This window comes from Quercus lobata, chromosome 4, assembly GCF_001633185.2.
Source record: "Quercus lobata isolate SW786 chromosome 4, ValleyOak3.0 Primary Assembly, whole genome shotgun sequence".
In the NCBI taxonomy this organism is placed as follows: domain Eukaryota; kingdom Viridiplantae; phylum Streptophyta; class Magnoliopsida; order Fagales; family Fagaceae; genus Quercus; species Quercus lobata.
In genome coordinates, this window is record NC_044907.1 from 27,975,399 (window position 1) to 27,985,031 (window position 9,633).

At 32.4% G+C, this 9,633-nt stretch overlaps 1 pseudogene; it reads left to right on the plus strand.

Annotated features, from left to right (window-relative positions):
• Nucleotides 1-1,755: 1,755 nt before the first annotated feature.
• LOC115984961 lies at nucleotides 1,756-9,093 on the plus strand (annotated as a pseudogene).
• The last annotated feature ends 540 nt before the right edge of the window (nucleotides 9,094-9,633 follow it).

Genomic DNA, 9,633 nt, shown 5'->3' on the forward strand with positions numbered 1-9,633 from the left:
GAGTACCACAACATGATTGCAACAAATATTTTCATCATTTTTAATAATAGGTTCAGCAATCAAACACTTAGCATGCATCTTAAGAGATTCATTTTCACATTTAAGATCATCAACAAGTTTGTTAGACAAAACAAATTTAGCATCCAAGTCCGTATTCAAACATTCAAACTCTTTCAGCTTTTCAAGAGAAATTTCAACAAGTTTTTTATATTTCTCAACCAATTTGTTGGATTCATTGAGCTTAGCAATCAAATCATCCTTTTCACAAAATAACTTGCTCAAATTCTTTTGAAACTTCTTAGCATTTTTCTTCAAGAGTTTGTCAACAACACCCATAGATTCAAATAACATGTCATCACACTTATGAGGATTAACACTCATAGAGGCATTTTCACAAACACGTGGCATGTTACATTCATCACCAACCAAATCAAGCAAAGAGGCATATAAAGCACAATCCATGGCAAATAAACACAAGGGGTCAAGGATCACACTTAGGTATTTAAACTACAACAAGTGTACCCGCTCTGATACCAATTGAAAGTTCAAATATGTGTATAAACACCCTTGAACGTTTAGACCCCCAAATTACAAATTAACCAATTCAAACTTTATGTCAAACAACTAGTATGCGGAAAATGAAAAAAAACTATAATATAGAATTGGAAAACTATCTAAGCCAATTATAAATCACATCCACAGCAGAAAATAAAAGGCAAAGATAAAGGGAAGAGAGATGCAAACACAAGGACAACACACGATATTTTATCGAAGAGGAAACCGAAACCCTCAGCGTAAAACCTCTCTGCCGCCCTCCAAGCGGTCAATAATCCACTAGAAAATGTAGTTGGGATATATGAACAGCAATAGACTCTCCAAGCCTAATCTACCCGATGTACCTAAGCCCTCCAAGCTTCTTGCTCCAACGAGGTTGCGCCGAACCTTTTTCTTTTCTAGCTTACCGGATTCCGCTATAATCCATAGCATCCGCCATCCTTGGCATCTTCCAATGCTTCCCAAAACTCCAAAAACACTCAACATTCTAAATGGATGTGGGTAGTGTTTGGATAGAAATCTCCTCTCAATAGGTATGACAATGAGAGAGGGAATGAGAAGAGACTACGAAGATTTCTCTCTAAGAATGAGTAGTTCTCTCTAATTGGGTGGGTGTTTTGAAGAAACCTCTCTTAGGGTTTTTCTTTCTAAATAGCCACACATATTTTGTGGGAATGAGGGGTATTTATACTGGTGTGAGAATGGAATGCAAAGAGTCAAATTTTCTAAAACAGGGTTGGCTGGCAACTTGACCTCGCGACTTGACTGAGTCGCGAGTTCAAGCCGCGAGTTAACTGAGTGGCCAGTTTGGATTTTTGTTTTGTAGTGCTCCAACTGGCATGACTGTTCAGCTCCCCTGCATGCTCTGCGCGTGTACTGCTTCTGGCGGCTTGCAACCGCGAGTCACCCGCGAGATCCAGCCGTGAGTCCCTGCTTCACTGCACAGTCTTGAGCATTTCTTCACACTCTCTCACACACTACCCTTACATAATTCCCACCTAAATACAGGGTTTCTAAGTTTTGTATTACAAGCAAATATGTCACGGAATAAAGCCAACACATGGTTGATTAAATTCAACCTTACAGAGAGAGACACAGAGAGAGAGAGAGAGAGAGAGAGAGAGAAGAGTACCATGTATACTTAAAACATTAGACACAAGAAGAAGAGCAAGAAAAAGGACTATTAAACCATTAGAGGAAATGGAAGAAGAGCCAATGCTAGCGACAAAGATCATTCTGTCAGTGTTTTTGGGTGGTTTAGTAGTACTACTTTTACATCTCTATGACTCCTTGCTAGTGAAGCCAAAAAAGCTAAGATCAAGGCTCCAAGAGCAAGGGATCAACGGGCATTCCCCTTCATTTCTCTTAGGCAATATCCCTGACATGAAGAGAATCAAGCTCAAGGTGCAAGCTGCTCCAAAAGAAAACCACAACAACGTTGTTTCTATTGCTCATGATTGGCCTTCAACAAATTTCCCTTATTTTGATCGGTGGCGAAAGGAATACGGTACTTTTTTTTTTTTTTTTAAGAATAACATAATTTTAATTATGGAAGGAAGAACAAAAATAGCAAAACAAACACTAGAGCTAGCAAGGCCTTACATAGAAATCTTCAGCAGAAAACAAAATAACTAACCTCCAAAAACTACATAGAACGCAATTTTGTTCAGTGGTTTTTTTACTTTTGACCAAGGTGCAACTCTGCTTCTAACATCAAACATTATGAAATTGATAGGTCATGGTTTGTGTTATTTGCTTTATTTTATGTTTTTTTTTTTTTTTTGGTTTACAAATTGATTTTTTGTGTTTTTTTCTCGTTACATTTCTAACTCATTGTTTATAAATATTGTGGGCGTGTTAAAGATGCTTTAGCCCAAAAGGCCGAAGTATATTATCGGTCCATATTAGTATAAGGTTAGTGTCCATGTGACATGATTAATTTTGTCAACTTATTTTACTATTTAGCTTATTTTTGGTACTATTTATGAGTCTCACTGTACTTTTTGGTACTATTCAATGTATTCATAAGTCTCACTATACTATTTCAGCTAATTTTTACCTTTATCTACAGTATTTTTAGCAAAAAATTTTCAATTTCAACAAAATAAGCGAATCCCAAACAGACCCTTAGCCTAGAGTTAGCCCTTATATACTCTATTTAGGGTCTATTGCAAGAAACAATCTTGAATAGATCGACTTAAAATAAAAATAAAAATGATGTCGCATTCAATCATGTCATTTGTTATTAGCTATTCTTAATATTCATGACTGTTTTATTAGCCTCTTTTATTTCTATGGGTCCTGTTAACTGGTATCTTTAGAATATTTGTTAATGTAACATGCATTTTTGGAAATTATTTATACCACTTTCATGAAAAATATAAAAAGTTGTTAAAAAAGTTAGTTACTTTTTTCTTTTCTCAGAAAATGTTTTTAAAAATAATTTCTAAACCAATACTCTTAAAGCATATGTTAAATTTTCCCTATTTCTATTTGGTAAAGTGAGAGCTTAACTTTACTGTAGTTAATACCATAGTGAGTGACTTCATTTCTGGATTACAAAAACAAAAAAAAAAAAAAAAAAAAAAAAAAAAAAAGATAAGTCAATTATCAATGGTCTCTCCATTTTCGGTTTACTTATAGCATCTAATCTATATATATTTAAAAGTTAAAGTGTATCATTTATTGTTGCTACACTTCAGTTGAGCCACATCATCGTCCATGTCATTATCCTATTTTTTTTCCAATATTTTTAATAATTTTTTTAACATTTACTCATTTTTTTAATATTTACACTTTCTCCAACCTTTCTCCTTCCCTTACCTTTACATCTCCTCACTACCTTCTACTTTAATATTACTCTTCATCTTCCCTTATTTTGTCTATTTTTATTCACACCCTTTTACTATAAATTTGTAAACCCTTTTACTATAAATTTGTCATTCTCTCTTCCATTATTTGTATAGCTTTCCCTCACAAAAAAATGCTCTCTCTCTCTCTCTCTCTCTCTCTCTCTCTCTCTTAATTTTTTGGTTGATTTTATTTATTTTTCTTGCATCTCTACTTTAGGTTGATAATTTTTTGCATTCTTTAGAACTCTACTTTTGGTTGATGCGATTTAATTTTGTATTTTAAGTTGTTATATTTTTTCTCTTTGATTGTTATTTTACTCTAATCGATTATTTTTAAAAAATAATCCTAATACATTAATTTAATACAATAACCACCTTCATATCCAATAATTGTTAACTATGTTTTAATTTAATCTTCCATCATCTATAATGCAATGTTCTGTTTTAGTGTTTCGATTCAAGTTATTGAACAATGTTTCAATCTTTGAAAGCAGCAAATTTTATCTAATTCTCTCTTTCTGGACCAACTCTTTTTTAAATCATAGAGCGAAGCCAAGATGTGCATGTAGAAAGAGGCTTTTGTCCTTTGCAATGGGCAATGTTGGGAAAGGTAATACAAAATTTAGAGTTTTCTTTCAAACCCTATTTTCATTTGATTGTTTTTATATAATATGCATTTGATTGTTTATGATTTAGCTTCATCAAATGCAGTTTTATTTTTGCTCAGAATTTGAGACTATAGAGGCAATGAAATTGTCAGTGTTATATGATTTGGTGGAATGGGTTGTTGGATCTGGTGCAGGGGTTGGATCAAATTGACAGAACCGCAAAAGCCTAAATGTTATGGTTTGTGCCATTGCCTTTATTATTGTTAGTTTTTATTTACTTATTATGGTTTCTGCCCTTGAAAAACATATTGAACAATTTGGTGGGTTAAACCCCTTCACCTCTTCAGCTCTCTTTGTCCCTTCTTTATCACTATTATTATCTTTGGTACCAGCAAAACTATAAGTAGAGAGAAAAATAAACATATTGATAAAAATTTGAGGGCCGCAACCACCATCAGACCACCAATAAGGTTTTTTATTCCACTTTTATAAATTTGGACTCTTTAGTATTGTGGTTAGATTGGTTTTTATTTAGGAATTTGAATTAGTGTGTAGGCCTTCATTTGGGAAGAACAGACTCTTGAAACCTATATTTTTTTTCCCTGAAAATAATCATTGTGTATTAGATTATATAAATACCTACATGTTATCTTCAAAGTTCAAACTCGTAATTGATATTTTGATCAACTTTACCATCCCCTTTGGGGAAGTAGCTACTTATGCACACAGATATTAGTATATGTGTTTGACTAAATGCTCAAGTTAAAATCTGGTTAGGCAACATAATTATGCACGTAGAGAATTAGTTTGGCTGTCTATTTGTTTGCAACACCTGTATGTTCTATGATATCTATTTTTGATGTCTTTGTTTTAGACTAGGTTGAGAAGTCTACAAACAAAGACTCTCTATTTTGTAATTTTTATCCCTTTACAAGATATGTTTTTTTATTGTGGAATGCTTGAATTATATAATGGAAACCAATAGGCTTTGTTAGTTCTTCATGCATGAGAAGAGAAGAGAGGCCAACCCTTCACCCTCAAAGTGTTCGACAAAATGCCTGAGCCAAACTGAAAAAAAAAAAAAAAAAAAAAAAAAAAAAAAAACATAAACAAAAACAAAAACAAAAAAAAACAAACAAAGCGGCTTAGGCTTGGAGGCGTGGCTTATAAAGATAGTGTTGACATTAAGCATCGTCCAAGTTTTATTATGTATCATCTTTAAAGGATGCTAACAATATTAATCTTATGCGAAAAGTTATATAAAATATTGAGAAAAAAATGCTTTATATTTAAACCTTTCTATTTTTTATATCACTGACATGTTTTATAGCTACCACATATACATGTGGTAACTTAAGTTTTAATATTTTTAAGTTGTTTCACACAAAAAAATGAATTACACACGAAGGTTTATAAACAAAAAAAAAAAAAAAAAAAAAAAAAAAAAAAAAATCTAAATCTAAATAGTTTAATATAGGTTTATAATTTAATTTGTTGCATTTTGAAACCTGAAATTTTAATTTATTACTTTTAAAATTACAAGATTTATTAAACCCTTAAAATGTGTAGTTTAAAATTTAATTATTTATTTATTTCAGAAAAACAACAGAGACACTTCGAATTTGATTCATATTAGGTTAGGCATTTGGGCTTTTACTGCTTTAAGAAACAGTCCAGATAACATTATGGGCTTTCCTCAATAGATCTTTATTTCTTTTGCTCAAAAATTTCAACCAAAGCTCATCGAGTTATCTAATATGAAATGGTGGCAGGACCAATGTTCCTATTTTCATCTGGAAGCATAAAGCTATTGTGCTTGACTGATACAGAGATAGTGAAGGAAATTAGCCTCTGCACTTCTCTGAGCTTAGGAAAGCCTCCTTATCCAGTCAAGGACAGAGGGGCCCTGGTGGGCCAGGGCATTTGGATCATCAAAGAAAGATTATTGCTCCTGAATTCTACATTGATAATTGGATACCGTTTACTAATACAAATATGTTTTTTTACCTCATATTTTACTTGCAATATATAAATACTTCACTACTATGTTTTGATTTTTGGGCAAGGCTTCTGTCTAGTGTATTGGACAAGATATGAGACTGACATGTGATTATATTTAAACATATATTATGTTCGTGTTGTACATCCTAGAGTATCTAACCCTTCTAAGACATCTTTGGATTCTTGCAAGATTAGAATTTGGTCATATTGGATCTAAGTAAAAATCATGAAATTGAGTATATTCTTTTTTAAATTGACATAGACAATAGTGAAACCAGTAAATATGAATCACAATTTACTATTAAAATGCATAGACATCATCAATCTATTAAATATACATGATATATTGTTATTTGTAAACTTCCAATTAGACTATAGGTCAAGAAAATTTCAAATTAAGATTTAGAGAACTTTTTATTCACAAAAACTGTTTGCCTTTGACCCAGAAGAATAACCTTATTTATTTACTTTTTTAATTTCAATTCTTAAAGGGTATGAAAAATCTAATGGTTGAATGCACAACCTCAATGCTAAGATCGTGGGAGAGTAGAATTGAAAGGAGGGGGGAATCGCAGTCATTGAAATTGACAAGGATTTGAGGAGCTTGTCTGCAGATATAATCTCAAGAGCTTGCTTTGGAAGCAATTATACTCAAGAGGAAGAAATATTCTTGAATCTCAGAACTCTTGAAAAAATCATGTCGAAGAGACCTCTTGGAATTCCCGGGCTTAGGTACAATAATGACATGAAACTCTTCACATAAAACAAAATCTTTTATGTGCTATATGAGTTCTAAAATATATTATACACATTTTGAAAATGTTTTTTGTTATGAGTTATGACCACTTCTCATTGTTTATTATCTAATATTTTTTCTTTAATATATTTGGGGTATAAATTATTTGTGAGCTTTCCCTAACTTGGATCCTATCATTATAAATTTGATGTTGCACAAAATTAGATTTTTGCCAAGCAAAACAAATAGACAGATATGGAAATTAGAGAAAGAGATTGACTCCATGATTGTAAAGGTAGTAAAACAACGGATGGAGACAAGTTATGAGAAGGATTTCTACAAATGTTACTAGAAGGAGCCAAAAACTCTGGTGAATACAATAGTCTATGCTCAGACTCAGATATCTCCTGTGACAAGTTCGTCGTGGATAATTGCAAGAATATATACATTGCTGAATATATAACTGCAAAAACACATACTTTTCTGGCCATGAGACCACTGCCATCACAGCGTCACGGAGTTTGATGTTATTGGCTGCACATCCTGTATGGCAAGCTTATGGTCGTGCTGAGGTGCCTGAAATATGTGGGGATAGTCTACCTGATGCCAACATGCTTTGGAACATGAAAACAGGATGTATTTTGCTTTAAAATTTATATTTCTAGTTACAGTATCATAGTTTTAGCTATGTCTCAATTTGATTTTATCAAATGATCATCTAAGAAAAAACTCCCACTACATATAGATGCATGTCAATTTAGTATATCCTAGCAAACAGGCGAGAAAAAAAAATGCATGTAGGAATATTATATATGATGCTTCTGTTGATATAAATGCAAGATTTCCTTAGAATTTAAGGTGGTGCCTGAAACCAAGAATGAATTTTCATGCCCCATTGAGGTATCATTGGAAAAGTGACTTCTAGTGGCCAGTTAGTAACATGATTGAATATTCTACCCATAATAATGCCATTGAGGTTCCAAACATTTTTTCATTTAATTTCACACATAAAGAACTAAACACATCAATTACCAAATATTACAAGGAGAGGTTAATAGCAATGCTTCACAAATTTTGAACCATGTACTCAACATTGATGAAATTTCATACATGAGAGTTGATATACCCATACATTAACATGGGTTCGCTAATCTTGTATTTGATGGCATTTGAGAAATGAGAATGGTGATCCAAGAGACATTGTATCTTTACCAACCTGCGGTTTTGGTGATTAGAGAGGCCCTAAAAGACATCACATTCAAAGACATTAAGATCTCAAAAGGTATAAACGTGCAGATTCCAATCCCAATATTATAACAGCACTATGATTTGTGGGGACCTGATGCACACAAATTCAATCCGGAAAGATTTGCTCATGGAATTGTTGTGGCTTGCAAGGCTCCCTAGGCTTATATGGCATTTGGAGTAGGGTCTCGTGTCTGTGCTGGCCAACACTTTGCCACAGGGAGTCAGGGACAGACCCAGGTGGGGCTAGGCCCGGTCCAAATTTTTATTTTTATTTTTATTTTTATAGTTATCATATATTTCATTTTTGTAATTAGCTTCTTTCAAAACCTTCGGTCTTTTCTCTTTAATCAGCCTAACTAGACTAACCCAAATAGCAATTATCCAACTCAAAAATACTTAACAAAAAAAAAAAAATATATATATATATATATATATTCACAATGAAGATTGTATTTTAGCCAAAAAAAACTATTTTACCACTAAAGAACTAAAAAAACATGTGTTTTTGGAAGAGGTAAAACTAAATTTTTTGCAACTATAGTAAATTGGTATAAATACCAGTTGACTATAGTAAGTTGTTAAAAATAAAATACAATATTTTATTAAGATTAATCTCTTCTTTCAATTAAAAAACTTAAATTATTTTAATGAGTTGTTTATATTATTTTAAATGAAGTGATAAATGAAATAGAACATTTGATATTTGATACATTGTAAAGTGGGGTGGTAAAATAGATAAAATAGCTTTTTGAGGTGTTAAAAGCTAAAATTTTTAGCACCACCATTGTGAATGCTCTAATTTCAACCCCAAAAAAAAAAAAACATGAAAAAAAAACCTAGCTATTATTAAAAAAAAAAATTTGTTTTTGTTTTTGTCTTTGTCGGTAGATGATTGCATCTTAATGTATTTAGAAACAATGATTTTGTGTATTTATAATTTTTTAATACTATATAGATGTCTATTCAAAGTTTTTTTTTTTTTTTTCTTTATACTCCGGCCCCCGTTAACTTAAAATTTTGGGTCTGTCCTTGCTTTGCCATGACAGGACTGAAGGTGATTTTATCTTTCATTCTATCCAAGTTTTGTACCTGAACATGGAGTTACTCTCCGTGTGAGGAAAGCTTGACATTTCCTTGCTTTGAGAAAGGCTTTGGTGGTAATAAGAAGATTAAAAATGAGAGACATGTAGACTATTTGTATTATCTTTATGTAAGGGCATATTTGATGCACACATCTCGTGTCATTACTATGTAGCAATTGGAGAAGTTGTTATTGTTCCTTTGGTAACATTGTCTTTTACTAATCGTAAATATTTGAAGCAATAATGAACATTAATTGGGATGCTTGAATTTAGATTTAGGAGTCATAGTCTAATTGTGTAATACTAAGCAAATTCTAGCAATTCTCTCGACTAAAGCCACCATTTCTACCAAGGCAAAAAATTTGTATGCACCAGACACATGAGATACATTTTCTTCTATCAGGTTTTAGGTAAACGATGACGTTTGTCCACAATAAAAGATAGAGCTAGAGACCCTAGAGCATCTCATTTTCAAATGCCCATTTGCCATTATTGGACTAGCTCTCATGTTAGAGGATTGGCAAACAAGGATGAAGCACACACTATTTTGT